We start from the raw sequence: 16,489 nt of genomic DNA on the forward strand, positions 1-16,489 counted from the left end.
GTCCTCTGCTTCTCGTTTTCATTCTGGTTCTCGTTCCCGGTTTATTGTGAACCAGCCTTAAGTCACTATTAACTTCATACTACAGATTGCTTACGCTGCAATGATCGTCATATCTTTAACGAGGAGGTGGACATGTACTAAAGCATTTAGGCATGAGCCCCATCCCAGCTGATCAGCTTCATAATGTTAATAGGTTTCTCCTCGCAAGGATTATCTGTTTTGGCCTAGGCCTGGACAGTGTAGAAAGATATAAGGTGGTAACTCAACATATACCTCACATTTGCTACAAATAAAGTCCATTATATTTAAATGTATCTTCAGGTGGCAGTGCCGTTAACCATCCCAAGCTTCTACTTTTAGGGCTAGGATTTGTTCGACTGAATCAGCTATTGGTTTGGACTGTCTCCAGCGGGTGTAGATCCCCAGGCTCCCAGTGGACACATCCATTAGATTGTCCGGTAAAGCAGGTTTCACTGGTCCACACCTGTCCAGTAAAGGTTAGCGCGTCTGGCTGCGAAACCAGGTGGCCCGGATTCGAATCTCGGTCGGGGCAAGTTACCTGGTTGAGGTTTCTTCTGAGGTTTTCCCTCAACCCAATATGAGCAAATGCTGGGTAACTATCGGTGCTGGACCCCGGACTCATTTCACCGGCATTATCACCTTCATCTCATTCAGACGCTAAATAACCTAAGATGTTGATACAGCGTCGTAAAATAACCTACAAAAAATGTTTCATTGCACACAGGGTTTCCGACAAAGGTGCCATCACAATGAACGGAAAAGTACAGTTGAGATGACTTACACATATGCAGTGACGTGATGGCAATTAAAATGCGATTTACTGAGTATCTGCATAATAAAATATTAACTTAATAATGTAATTTTTTCACGTAAAAATCATTTGACGTGGCATTTTTCACAGATAAAACAACACATATGCGTTATAATACTTTTGTACGCAAGATAAAATCAATATAACTATTCGAGTGCTTCACGATATTATAACCACTCAAGAGAATAGTACATGAACTGTCGTTCTCTTCTACTCGACGAGAGAGTGGATAAGGTTTTATAACGTGAAGAGATTTTCAATAATTTCCAGTTTAAGTTCACAGTTTAAGCTACACTTTCAGGTACAAAAGAAGTTCTTCCTCATTCAAATTCACGACTGAAAGTTGTCTACAGTTTCAGAACCTGCTCAGTCTTCGGCTATTACAGGTATAGAAAACGTCATATCCACAGGAGAATACAAAAGAAAAAACAATTACGTTCATTAGAAAAATAATAATTTAATCCCCTATAGAAGACGCAGTTCCGAAAAACGTCAATTATACTCTACCATAAATAATGGATTAGTAGGCAACAATGTCTCACCCCTCATGCCTGAAGAAGCTGAGAATCGTTGTGAATGTTGTGGTCAAGGGAATGAGGTAAGAATTATGTTTACTCAACCTTCGCATAGTTGGATTTATCATATTTATTATATTTCACCTTTTATGTATACTGGCGTTCAAAGATAACTGACCTACAATTTTCTGAACTTTTCTACCGCGGGAAAAGTCAAACCCAAAGATATAACAAATTGACAAACTTAGAAGTAATTCCGCTAGTTCAGTAGGTGACGATGTTATTGGGACAGGTAACAGTATTTGGGGAAAATAATTCTGATAATTGAGAGTATCAGGAGTTTCCCGCTAAATCTAGTGTTTTTGTAGTCATTAGAGCGGGATGAAATTTTTTATTTTATAATGCGTGTATATTTATGTACTATTGGCGATACTGATGGATACCTACGCCATTTATTCATAGAAGTAATAACTAAAGAAGGCACACTTACACGAACAAATCGATGGTGTTCGGGTAAAGGGGGTTAAGTCAGTTTTTGTGTAGGCCTAAATGAATTTTTACTCCCCAGGGGAATACGCGAGTTAAATTATTCTACAAGTGGATGTGCAAAAAACAAAAGAAAAATAGCATTTGGTGTGTTTTATTTGTGTAGAAAATTATTTGTAATAAGAATATGAAATTTAATTTTAATTTATCTCAAAACTCATATAATGGGCAAATACCTTGACGTAGATTATCCCTACTATTCCTTAGTCTCCAAATCCCCAATCTGAACCAGGCCAGCCTATATCTTTTCTTCATTTCCATATTATCTATAGGCCAATATGTACCCTGTCCCCTTATACTTTTATATTCATTAAAAATACACTCAGGGACAAAAAAATACCGGACACTTCTATATTTGCTTGTATTTTGTTGCCAATTATTTCAAAATGAATCAAAACCCATTTAAACAAAATAATGTTTCATTTAGCACCTTATACGACAACATTTGAAAAAAAAATCTCTGATGAGAAAATTTACAAAAAATTACAAAGGGCGTATAACTATGGCATCGTTTGGTCTAACTGTTTTTTCATTTTATGGTGCCTTAAACATTAAAAACTCTTTTTAGTAACGGGTATTACCCCCTCTGGCTTGAATAACTGCATCCATACGTCTTGGCATGCTCTCAATTTGGTTAGCAATGTCTTCTTGAGGAATAAGTTCCCATTCTTCGCCAAGTGCTCGCCTCAACTCTTGTAACGATTCTGGTCTCGGTCGTCTATTCTTAACACGCCGTCCCAGCATGTCCTACACGTGTTCAATTAGGTTCATGTCTGGACTCCTTGCTGGCCATGGAAGAACATGGATTCGCACTTCTTGGAGATAATCTCCGACCGCATGGGCAATATGCGGCCGTGCATTATCATGCATTAAAACAAAATTATCGCCTACAAATTGGCCAAATGGCACAACATGATCAGCCAAACATTCATTTATATACCTATCAGCTGTTAGTCTTCCATTTTCAACAAAAACCAACTCTGTACGAGCATCCGTACACACTCCTGCCCAAACCATCACTCCACCACCTCCATACGGCACATTTTCAGAAATGCAACACTGTGAAAATCGTTCTCCCCTCCTTCTCCAAACTCTTTCACGTCCATCAGGTGAGCACAGATTGAAACGGGACTCATCGGTGAACAGAACACAGCTCCACTGTCCATTTCTCCAATCCCTGTGATCATTTGCAAAACGCAGTTGTTCAACTCGATGCATCCTGAGAAGTCTGGGACCAGTTGCAGGTCTACTTGATATCAGTCCACTTGCTTTCAACCTCCTTCTAACTGTTTTGACCGAAATTGGGCGTCCATGCATGTTAACAAATTGCTGGGCTACACTAGTAGCTGGCAGGTTGCGCTCCCTAAGAACTCTCAACACCATATATCTGTCTTCATTTGGATTTGTAGCTCTTGGACGATCCGAACCTGGTCTTCTGGTATATTCTAGGGTCTCTCTATACCGTTTTATGGCATCATGGGTTGTGCTTCTAGCCATATTCATAACATTTGCAATGTAACGTACACTGCGTCCATCATCGTAAAGGGCTACAGCTCGAGCCACATCTTCAGGTCGCATCTTGTTTTAAGACAAATGTTACAACCCCACTTAAACTCATAAAATGTAAAAATAAAGAAATAACGAATGATAACGATAATGAAGCACAAAATGGTTGAGACAAAATTGTTATAGCTGAGACTCCGAAAGCAAAATTGGAATATTTGGTTGTAATGACTTGTTTATAAAACAAAAAACAATCAACAATGTATACACATCTCCATAACAATAGATGGCTACCATAATATTGTATGAGAAGATAATGTTTTGCAAAATACCAGCAAATATTAAAGTGTCCGGTTTTTTTTTTGTCCCTGAGTGTATTATGGAGCGCATTTCGTTGATACTACTAAAATCATTTTGTCTTCTAATATTTTTACATCTTGAGTTAATTAAATTGAGAATTGCTGGTAGCCAAGTTATGCCACAATCATTCTAGTCCGATATTAAAAATGTTATTTTTAATTTTTACGATTGATTTATTTGTCGTATTTGCGATTTGATGTAATAAATATTGTTTCATAAACGTATTTTGGTCACTTTGGATTCTTTTACGGGAATTAAATATTTCGTGTTTATAACCAGGATTGTACTCATGATATTGTCAATTCCCTTTTTTATTCTAGCTGCATTATTTGAAGAATTTAAACTACTCCAGTAGTATTTAAGCCTTTTTTACAATATGTGGCGCTTATTTTATTTCAATTTATCATCTAATCCCCATAGCTCAGATCCATATACTAATCTAGCTTCAACTGTCGTGAAATAAATTCTATTTAGCATATTAAGATTGATATTGGGTAATTTATATATACTGTAGTATTGTCTATAATTTTTACAGTTTCCCCATATATATATATATATATATATATATATATATATATATATATATATATTATTTATCTGACTTATCCACTATCCTTTGGAGTTTATATTAATTACGAGATATTTTAAGTTCATCGTAGTTTTTAAGTTAAATTCGTTGATTAATATATTTTATGCTCGATCATACCGAAATGTAGTAATTATACACCTGGTAGCAGTCCTTTAATGCATGTCATTAAAGTACACCTAGTCATTAAAGTTCAGGATTTCGATTATTCTCGGATATGCAATTGAAAGATAACGTGGGAAACGTCACGGAGACTGGAAATCCAATACTGTCGCAGAAGGTTATGTTCTGTTACTATAATAATTAGCGTTAATTGTAAATAATATTCAAATAAATTCAATTTATCTCGTTTTTCAATGTCTAAATTAATTTCAATGTTATATCAAGATTAATATTTAGTTTACTCTGTAGATTATATCAAGGTCAATGTGGCATTTGTTCCTCGGAAAAAATCAATACTTTCGCGTCTGCGCACATCTCACAATTTACGAGCTATGCACAAGATCACTTCCGCTCTTCAGTCAGATGCGAATAAAATGAATACTTCTGAATAATTTCAAGTTAGAAATATGGTCGAGCATAAAAAGTCGTATGAAACTTGCCGATAATGGTAATTAAGACGCTCGTATGAAAATTATGAAACTCGCTTGCGCTCGTTTCATAAACAAACATACTCGCGTCTTAATTACTATCATTATAGGCTCGTTGCATAATGTACTATTCCGCCATTGATCTTTTACATCCTTTTTTTTTAAATTAACAGTTTAGTTTTATTTCTATTTAATTTAAGTTGCCAATTTATGCAATATTTCTCGATATTATTTAACAATTGCCGCATAACGGTGACCATAGTTGACATTAAAGACGTGTCGTCTACGAATTGCAGTGCTGGAATTTGCACATTCTCTTATGTACACCAGTGGTCGCTGTTGATGATAATCGAAATTATCAATCACTATCTTTGAACGCCAGGGTACAGGCATGAACTAAAAAGCGTAAATAATAGCAAGCCAGTAAATTTAGACTTGCATAGTAATTTCATTTGCCACGATATTATTTTTGCTGCTTCTCTTAACTATTCTAAACAAATTTATGTTTGTAGGTATTCCTGTACCACATTCTAAAATGCCAACACACGCACAGAGGACGAACCTGCAGTGTGCTGATGGGCCAATGACACGAATTTATCTGATAAGTGAAAATTATGACTCAATATAAATATAGTGTTATAAGAATAAAATCTGACCATGGACTCCCATAAAGGCTGGTTCACAATAAACCGGAAACGAGAATCGGAACGAAAACGAAAACGGTAAAATTGTTAAAATGTATACATTTAAATGTGAGCATTCACAATTAACGAAAAGCTTGCCGCAGCCCGGGATCGGGAACGGAGAGTTGGCCAAGTTTCAACTTTGGCGTTCACGTTTCCGATCACAGCCCACTAGATTCATTCTATTGCCATCTAAAAGCTATTTTGTCGTCGTATATTTTGTAGCAAGAAGACCGTGACATAACCTATGCATTATTTTGTTTTGTGCTGTGCATCATGGAGCAAGTTTTATTTGATGAGATTCTAATATTGAGTGTTGAGGAAAATCCTCACGTTTACGATAAGCGGCGCGCCTCGTATAAAGATTAGAAAATGAAGGAGAATACGTGGCTTTCAATAGTTGCGTCTTTGAATACCGATCGTAAGTGAATCATATTTCATTACTGTAGTGCTTGTATTACACACTACATATTCGTGCTTCAATTCAATAACTACTGTTGTCTTCATTTTTGTTCTATTACAAATGTTTCTTCTCTAATTATTTTACGTTATGGTAGACTTAAAGTAGGTTGTGATAATAAAGATGCATGGGCATATTTATAGTACCGTACCTGATGAAATGTTTCAGTTGAAATTTCGAAGTTGGTTAACCTGTGTTTATGTTGGCTGCATTGTACTCATGAGAGAACGTCATTGGTCAATTATACAAAAATAACATCAGAATGCGTAATATCGACTTTACATATCGTTATTGACATACATATCGATATGCATAGTCGTCTACGTTCTCGGTTTATTGTGAATCAAAAATTTTCACATTCACCTCCTCTGCATCTCGTTTTCATTCTGGTTCTCGTTCCCGGTTTATTGTGAACCAGCCTTAAGAGCAAGGGACTCCTGTAACACCAGTCAATTACTTTCAATTGGCGACCGAATCCAAATGAGATTTTTGTCATTGCGTTCAATCTTCAACCTTTACATTCCCTGTACATAGATGTACTATTCACATGCTTTACTGTATGAAGGAGAGAGCAAATTCAAGCACTGAACGACTCGAATTTGAGTTTCCTCTTCATTCTTTTAGTTTTAAGCTCTCCTCTTTCCAGATTGCTGTGTGTTGCTCCTACTGTTTCTCTGAACAAGTCTGACAACGTCACTTCTATCTGCCCTGGCCTCTCTTCCCTATTCTGGGATTCCATACTATTGATGCACAGGGCTATCTTTGTTCTACTGGAAGATCATCATATGGCAGTTCTTGAAAATGTGCGTAGAAAATGCAGCTGTTTCATTCTCCACCATGCCAATTCATCGTCCCACACTGCGGACTAGCAGTTGGCTTTTGGTATTTTCAGATGTAAAATTAACGACTCACCGGCCCTACAGTCCCAAACTGGCATCATGCGATTTCTTCTTGTTCTCAACCATCAAGAAAAACGTACGCGGATTGTCCTTTAACATCGATGAAGTCCTTCAAGGAGTGGTGTCTGGAGGCCTCTAGAAAAGTGGGTGCAGTGCTTCGATGCTTCACTTACCTTTCTTCCCACCACAATCTGAACACACGCTCTCGCCATGAAACAATACTAACAATACCATCCCATCGCACCTCCTCATACTCATCCTCTTTCACAATAGCCCTGCCAAGACTCTGGAATTCGCTACCTGCTAGCATCAGGGACTGTCGAAATAAAATTGAATTCAAACGAAAACTTACTAGGCACTTGGTCAGTAATTGAGACTCGTTCAGACATGGTTTCTTGTAAATAGTTCTCTTAATCTATCACAAAATATTTCAATATCCTGACGGCCTTATCTCTACCAGGTTAAATAAATAAATACTAAATGCTAAATGCCAGGTCCCATATAATGGAAATACTGTGAGAAGCAATGAAGCCGAAAGCAGATATAATTTGTAGCTGTACGTACCAGTTAGCAGAATGAAGCCTAATACTGATACACTGCGTCGATAGATTGATGTAATACGATATTTGCTATTAATAGTAACTCAAATCTAAATTCACTTAATTTATTTTTCTTCGCTGTTCACTATCTTGCATAGTAGAGTACCGTTCCTAAATCCCTCCATGTCTTTGTTACAAAACCTCACACCGCGACGTTAAACCCGAAGTATTTATTATGAACACACTCTTCCAGCACTATTATGTAGTAGTAGTAGTAGTAGTAGTAGTAGTAGTGGTAGTGGTAGTGGTAGTGGTAGTAGTAGTTTTATTTTGCCTGGCAGAGTTAAGGCCATGAGGTCTTCTCTTCCACTCAACCAGGTTTCAATAATATACATGAAATACAAAATTAGATTACAAAACAACACAAAAGAAAATACCTTAGAAATTACATAAAATATAGTAGAATATTACAATAGTCAAGATCAGTTACATACAGTAATATAAAATTACAAATAGTCAAGATCGGTTATATAATATATAAACTAAAGTAGAAAATTACACATAATCAAAATCAGTTACATAACATAAGGGGAATATATACACTCACACACACACACACACACACAAACACACAATTTGTAAGACCTAAAATGCTCGAGATAAATTCGACGATTAATTCACTTGAGATATATTATACAGTTAATGTACTAATAGGAGAATAGATATGGATTACAAGACATAAAATGTTGATTAGGAAAGTCGTACTAAATGGCATACAAATACAAATGATTGAGTAATATATCAAGATAATAAAAAAAAGAAAAGAAAAAAAGAAGAAGAGAGAGGAGAAAAAAATAACAACTTGGTCATTTAAGATTATTTAGAAACTTCCGCAAGAGTCTAGTTCTGGTCAATAAAAACATTTCTAAGTAGAGTGTACTTAAAAGATTTTAGACTCCGACTGCTCCTGTATGTAGTCAGATGATAGTGAGAAATTGTATAACTATTAAAAGAATGATTACACAAAATTGAATTTGGAAACAAATTAAACGTTTTTATTTTCGTAGACTTTAGTTGGAAGGATTTGACCGGTTTTGGAAATGGACGACACAATTACTCCATGACTTTTCACGCCAAGTTGTTGAAACACTGTCATCTTTCAGCAGCTATGTAAAATAAAAGACTCAATAATTCTCGAACATTGTGGGAGAATTTCGACGGTTCTAGGAAATTTTGGAATATTCGACTGGCTCTGTAATCCTCCCCTGCAGTGCCAGAGCAAGGTGCTCTCTCATTCATTCAGTTTTTATTTTTGTTGCTCAGTCCAATTAGTTGCTAAGCACTGGATGTCTGTTGCTACCCACTCCTTCTGAAAGGCCAGACTGTGACATCAAGGCTCGATCCATTAAGGGTGACAGAAGCCGTGAGTGCTGACGAGTTCAGGCCTGGCCTTTACAAAGCGACAAATATATTTACTCCAGGATCAAGTAATGGGACTGAGATCATAGAACAAAGGTGTATACCCGCATATTAAATTTATCATTTGGAATATGTATGATAAGAACTTTGTTGTGTTAAATTTTAACGCACCTTGTTAACATGTTTGGACTTATTTTCGGTCATCTTCGGAACTGGTCATTGTTGGTCTTGGCGCCTCTTGTTTCCTGTGTGGGTGCGTTCGTAGTGTAGAGTCAAAGAGTGTATGTGTTTTTTTTATTATTTATTTATTGGTCGACCAGCAAACTTGCTATACAGACCGTTGTTAAATTATGGAATATCACATACAGAACAGTCGACCTGGTTGGCTAGTTGGTATAGCGCTGGCCTTCTATGCCCAAGGTTGCGGGTTCGATCCCGGGCCAGGTCGATGGCATTTAAGTGTGCTTAAATGCGACAGGCTCATGTCAGTAGATTTACTGGCATGTGAAAGAACTCCTGCGGGACAAAATTCCGGCACATTCGGCGACGCTGATATAACCTCTGCAGTTGTGAGCGTCGTTAAATAAAACATAACAAATAACAAAACATACAGAATATCATGTTGAGGTTGGCTCTAATTAATTTAAATTAATTAATCATTTTGTGAATTATGAGAATAAAAATATGATAATGATTTCCGTGTTAAATTTATGAAGAGTCGTCAGTATCACTAAGAAGGATGTCTTGAGGGAGTTTCCTTTTAAGTCGAGATGGCTGACAAGATCTTGCTCCAATGTTATATGTCACAGCTCCAGGAACGCCAGGAAGTTTGTTGAAGAAGGATTTTGACATTGAATGGATGTATTGTTCTAGTGGAAGAATTCCTAATTCTTGATGCAGTTGTTGATTTCTTACAAACCAGGGGGCATTTGTTACTGTTCGCAGGAACTTGTTCCGGAGAACTTGTAGGCGATGCATGTGAGTCTTATTTGCAGTCCCCCACACCGGCGCTGCATAAGTTAAAAGAGGTCGTACAAGCGAGGTGTAGAGTAGCATTGAACAGTCCAATCCAATTTGTGAACGTCTATTAACCAAGAGACCAGTGTAACAATACGAGTTATATGGGCATTCCATGTAAGTAGTTTATGTGTTTTGAAATTGAGTTGTGTGTTGAGAATATCGTTGGGGTGTGTTTTCGTGTGTCTGTATATTTCATATTGTTCGAAACATGTTAACAAGGTACGTTAAAATTTAACACAAGAAAGTTCTTATCATACATATTCCGAAGTGATATAGTGTTAAAAGTTGTGTAATCAAGATGTACAAGGACATCATTTTATTTTTACTTGCATTTTTATTGTACCTGCATTTCTGAATGTACTTCACTCTCACCCCTTCACTAATGTCCTTGCTCCCGTCAGACACACAAACTTACGGCCGCTGTTGCATTCGAAGTCTTCAAGCAGTGAAGTAAACACTGCAGTGTATAGTGTGTTTCATAAATATGATAGCGTTTTCTATAGAAGAAAGAACCTATATTAATAATACTAAAAAATTATATTCAAGAAAAGATAAATTCAATTTCAGAGAATATACTTCAAACATGTTTTTAATAATATGCGTACTGAATTGAAGCCTGCATTGTAATGAACGGCAACCATTTTCAGCAACTTGTTTAAAAATTCAGATTAGCTTTTTTTGAATTGGGGTGGCTAGAAGCACAGGAATGCTAGTGACATTTGTAATAACATGAGTTAAGTACATCCAGTGTAAGCAAAAGTATCTAAAATTTTAGTGGCAAAGGGATATTTTAATCGCATCACACATTAAAATTTAAATAAAAAATTCACCGATTTTACGAAAGCTTAAATATTTAAACCCCATTTTCTCAAAAGTAACTTAAGTGCACTTACAGCCCTTTACTTAGACCCCCTCAATTTAAATGCACTCTCTATATTGTATGATAACATCAATAATTAATATGCTAAATAAAGTAGACATTACATAACGAACATAGCCGCCTAACAATTTGAGTTTTTGAAAAAAAAAAATGTTACTACTCTACTGTATTTTGATGAATTCCGTAAAAGTGATGATCAAACTGAAAATCGTAATATCGTATTTCCCTACAACATAAATGGATACACTACTTTTCTCTCCTCCTATACCTAGTAAAATGATTTGTTTACATATTGCACTAGTAACATCAAACTCCTGTAATGGAAGGGGGCAACAGTGTTTCCGAGTATAGCCAGGTTAATGTTAAAAATGTTGGTAAAAATAAAGTGATGTCCCTGTATTATCATTTGGGTGAAGGCAATGGGTGTATTATCCAGTGCTTGTAGTTTATTTTCAAACATTCTCTAATGACTGCATTAAAACGTCTTTTCTCACTTCAGTACAAAACCGGCCAGTTTAGAAAACCATGGATTTGTAAGCGGAAATAACTTGCTAATTAAAAGTAATAAAATAATTTTCGATTTTAAATGACAGGGCAGTTGAATTATAAAATCGCACATTATGCGGGAAAATTAGTTTTATCAGCTGAGAAAGATATTGTTCTGTCACTCTAGTAAGAATCACCTGCTAAACAGCTCGATAAAATATCCCTGTCTGCTAATATTGTACCACGGAGAATAAAAACCATGGCGATGTTAAACGCAAGTGACTGAAGAATTACGAAGTGCTTTGTTCTACAGTTAGACGAAAGTGAAGGTATTTGTTATCGTAGACTTAAAGATGAACTGAAATGTTATTTTCAAATTTACAAGCTCTTCCTCTAATTTCAGTTTCATTACCGGCTCAAAAATAATCTTTTTATAAACAAAACTCAAGCACTAGACAAAGCAAACAGTTGTGTGAAAATTATTTAAAGGTTGCTCTCAATCAAGTAAGAATCAAAAACTTCTCATTATCATCAACAGCATCACAACAAACGACATAATTATTCAGCTTTGAAGAACCGAGCAAGTCCTTCCATCTGTCACAGCACGTCATGACAAGTATGAGGAATTTCACAGTGAAGACAATTAGTGGGTCATGTGCGAGATGCAGAGTCATTGCAAGATAATTCAGCCGTCTTTGTCATTATCATTATCATACTTAAGAACTTAGCGCTCTGTCGTTCAGAAATACAAACCAATAGACTGCCTATCCTTCAGAAATTGAGATAATTTCTCGTTTTCAGTATACTGATGTTCAAAGATATCTGGCCCCTAGTAATCGATAATTCATTCATGTAAGTGTGGCTTCTTTATTTATTACTTCAATGAAAAGATGGCGAAGATGTTGCTAATCGTGGATAGATACACCGTATTAGGGTACGTACAAGTTGGAGCGACGATAAACGATAAAAGAAGCAGCGATGCTATATCAGAGAGAATTGAAGCATGCATTGTCATTGAGGTGTGCATATTGGAGTAACGATAAAAGCGAAGATACACGATAAAAGCGACGAAAAAGAAAAGTACCATTTTCTTCGCTCTTGTCGTTCATATGATCTCTGATTAAGATAATATTGATCTGTATAATGACCGGTGGTGACCAATATATCCGAATATTAATCGATTTATTATTATTTCGGCGTATTAAATTAATTATTGTAGATATTGGCAAATTGATCAGTTGTGTATTTATTCGTGATACATTATGTGATCACAATAACCAATCACAGCACAACGAATTTATACTATCTTTGGGATGAGAAACGGTTTCAAGTTTGTACGTATTTAAGTTATATTAACCTTGAATTTAGCAGCTGATATTTCCTATATATCTTCTTTCATTAAGTGGATGCATAGAATATCTTCTACTGATAAATCAAAATGTTCGCTTCCCGCGTCCTCGTCGCTCCGATATGAACACTTGATTCTTAGATAATACCAAAGCGTCGCTAGATCGTTTCTTTCATCGTTTATCGTTGCTCCAACGTGCACGTACTCTTATAGATTTCAGTATTTCATCTCTCTCTGCTGATGGCAAAATAAGACTAGGTTTAGCGGGAAACTGCTGCTATGGTCAACTATGAAAAAAACTTTATGCTTAATCTACATAATTTTCACCGATACTTTTTTAATCGCCCCAAAAATAGAGCCGCCTGTTGAGAAATAACGGAACTATTTCAAAGATTGTCAATTTCATTTATATATTTGGTTCTGACTTATCTCGTGGGTAGAAATTTCGCCCGTGTACACTGACGTTCAAAGATATCTGGCCCTATTAATCGATAGTTATCGATAATTTTTTGGTGTAAGTGTAATTTCTTTAGTTATTACTTCCATGAATATATGGCAAAGATAATAGTCAGTGTTGCTAATCGTACAAAAATATACCCGCATTGAAGAATTCAGTTTTTCATACCACTCTGCTGATTGTGAAACAACACTGGGTTTCGCTGGAAACCGCTGATATTGTCAATTATGAGAATAATTTATGCTTAATCTACATAATCACTTTCCCTGACACTTTTTAGCGCCCCAATAATGGTTCCATATACTGAGAACTAGCGAAACTCTTTGAAAGTTTATAATTTTTTTTTATATATATTTGGTTCTGACTTATCCCGTGATTAGAAAGCTCGCATACACGATCAGAAAATCGTAGGTCAGATGTCTTTGAACGCCAGTGTGCAAACATGAGCTAACAGTCTACGAAGTTCTGGCTCGAGATAATAGGCTACGAGGCAGATTCCTCTGCACGAGCTTGCTATATGCGACAAAGAGTTAAGCCGTATTTGCGAAATTCTGACCTAGACGTTTTACGTCATTCTTTTCTTTTCTATTTAGTTATTGGTCGACCAGCAAACTTGCTATACAGACCACTGTTAAATTATGGAATATCACATGCAGAATATCATGCTGAGGTTGGCTCTAAAGGCTCCTCTAATTAAATTTATTTTTAAAATAATTAATTAATAATTTTGTGAATTATGAAAATATAAATATGATAATGATTTCCGTGTTAAATTTATGAAGAGTCGTCAGTATCGCTGAGAAAGATGTCTTGAGGAAGTTTCCTTTTAAGTCTAGATGGCTTCGTCATTCTTGACAATAGTAGAGCGCATGTATCGGACCTGCCAACCTAGGAGTGATGAAATTCGGAAAATGGGAATTTAGTAAGGAATATTCTTTCTAATAATAATAATAATAATAATAATAATAATAATAATAATAATAATAATAATAATAGCATTAATAATAATAATTATTATTATTATTTATTATTATTATTATTATTATTATTATTATTATTATTATTATTATTATTATTATTGTTATTATTATTATTTTGGCGAGATTATCGTGTGAAAGGGAGAGAGCGTAAGTCAGCTAATTGCGGGCAACTCACGTATTATGAATGAAAGTTGGTAGGTCTGAACTTAACCACAGTGCGAAGACAAACCACAGTAGCGAGCTTTTTCCGATACAAATCAATCTTCGACACCGTTTAGGGCTATACCACAGTCTACTATATACAGTCACGAAGCTTGAGTTTTGAGGGTGCTAGAAACAATAGACTGTGACGGTTCTATTTTGCATTGCCTGTAATGAGGCGATATTAGCGATCTTAGTGGTGAGCAACTATCTAATGTTTGCATATTTACTACGTATTGAGCTTCGCGACTGTATGTACTAGACTGTGGCTGTACTACACGAACGTTAAAAATGTTGCGTTGACAGGCGTTGGTAAAGCATGAAAAATGTATAAACTACACGTTGCGTGAGGGATGCTGTGTTTGGTTTCAGAACTGCAATGGATGTTATACAAATTGCATATGTAGCTCTGCTATGTGTTCAATTTGTAAGTCTGTCTCAAAAAAAGAGGAAAAAGAGATGAATTCATCTCGCAAACATTAAGAGACTTTCGACAGCAAAGTTTTATACTGTACTGCATTTGAAAATCACCGACAGTATCTCGACAAGTTTTTCTCTGTTACAGAATGTCAATAAAAAGTTTTGATGATCTTTTGAATTCAATTTCTCATAAAATTAGGAAAACTGATACTGTAATGAGGAAATCAGTTCATCCTGTCGAAAAGCTGATTGTAACTCTATGGGGAGAGGATGGTATTTTTGATTAAAAATGACTAAATTAAAAAAAAAATCTTTAAAATACCCTGTCGTATGTGTGGATCGCCATTTTTAAACTTCATGCATTATGGATTTTTAAATCACTCGCCCACTTTTATTGTTGTTTCCGGTAAATTGAATTTTCAAAATTTTTTTTCCTTTAAAATACCCTTTGAAAATGTGTGGAATGCATTGCATAACATTTTGTGGGTATTTGTGCCCTTATCGGATGTTGACACGTCATTTTTAAACTTCCTGCGCTATGGATTTTTAAATCACACGCCCGCTTTTATCGATTTCCAGTAACTTCACTTTTTTTGCTACATTGCCAGACAAAATGAATATAATTTCTGAACTATTAAAGATACATGCATGAAATTTAGAATACACATTCTTTAGACTATTAGGAAACTTTTCTCTGTAACAGAATTTTGTTTTTTTTTTTTCTTTTTAAAAATACGTCCCTTTGTTTCCAAGAAAGGAAATCAGATAATTGTTACTAAATTTTAATTGTTTATTTTACAAACCTAGGGACTAATATCAAACTTCTGTTACAGACAGTTTGTAGAACATACTTTTGCAAATACATTGCAAAAACTGTTTGAATCTATCTTTAAAAACGGTTTAGATATATCGGTTTTAGTACAATCCTGCATTGGGTATATTTTTTTCAAATTTGGGCCCCCAAATATTTTTTTTAAATATTTTTATTTGGTTGAGTTTCCACAGCTATGAGCTCTTTCCATACAAAAAATTAATAATTTACACCAAATAGGAAAAAAGTTTTAAAAAATACCATCCTCTCCCCTTAAGGTAAGTAATAAAATTTGCCTTAATTTGTAATGATTATATTTTTATTTTATGCATAATATGTTGAAAATTAAGAACATTACAAGCTGCACAAATCAGTACTGACTGAAATTAACAATGAACTCAGAATCATTTGAACCATCGGCAATACCACTAAACGGCGACTCTGACAATTAGGACATTCTTGATGTTGCCCGTTGCTCGACACTTCAGAAACTTTGAAACGGGCTTCAATTGCAAGCTCTGGAGGTAAATTGTCCATGATTTTGATAAATGATAGGAAAGCTTTGTTTCCATCCTTGTCATTCTCTCTGTCTTGTCTTTGTATGCTCAAGCTCTCTGATAACATATTTGTAATATCCCTTGTAGCAGTTACTAGCATATTTTCAGATTTTTCTTTTCTCCCTGTCCCTGTCGAGCGAAGAGATGGTCCCGATTTTGTTTGGGTATCGTTTACATTACTCTCATGACCCGAAGTAGCCTGAGAAATAATACCATCCGGTATGTCTTCTTGTTTAGGTGGAAGTATATTCGAAATGGTTTCATTCTCACCAAGAGTAGGTATTTTTTTTTATGTTTAATATTGGTCGACCAGCAAACTTGCTATACAGACCACTGTTAAATTATGGAATATCACATGCAGAATATCATGTTGAGGTTGGCTCTAAGGCTCCTCTAA

This window comes from Periplaneta americana, chromosome 1 (genome assembly GCF_040183065.1).
Source record: "Periplaneta americana isolate PAMFEO1 chromosome 1, P.americana_PAMFEO1_priV1, whole genome shotgun sequence".
Lineage (NCBI taxonomy): Eukaryota > Metazoa > Arthropoda > Insecta > Blattodea > Blattidae > Periplaneta > Periplaneta americana.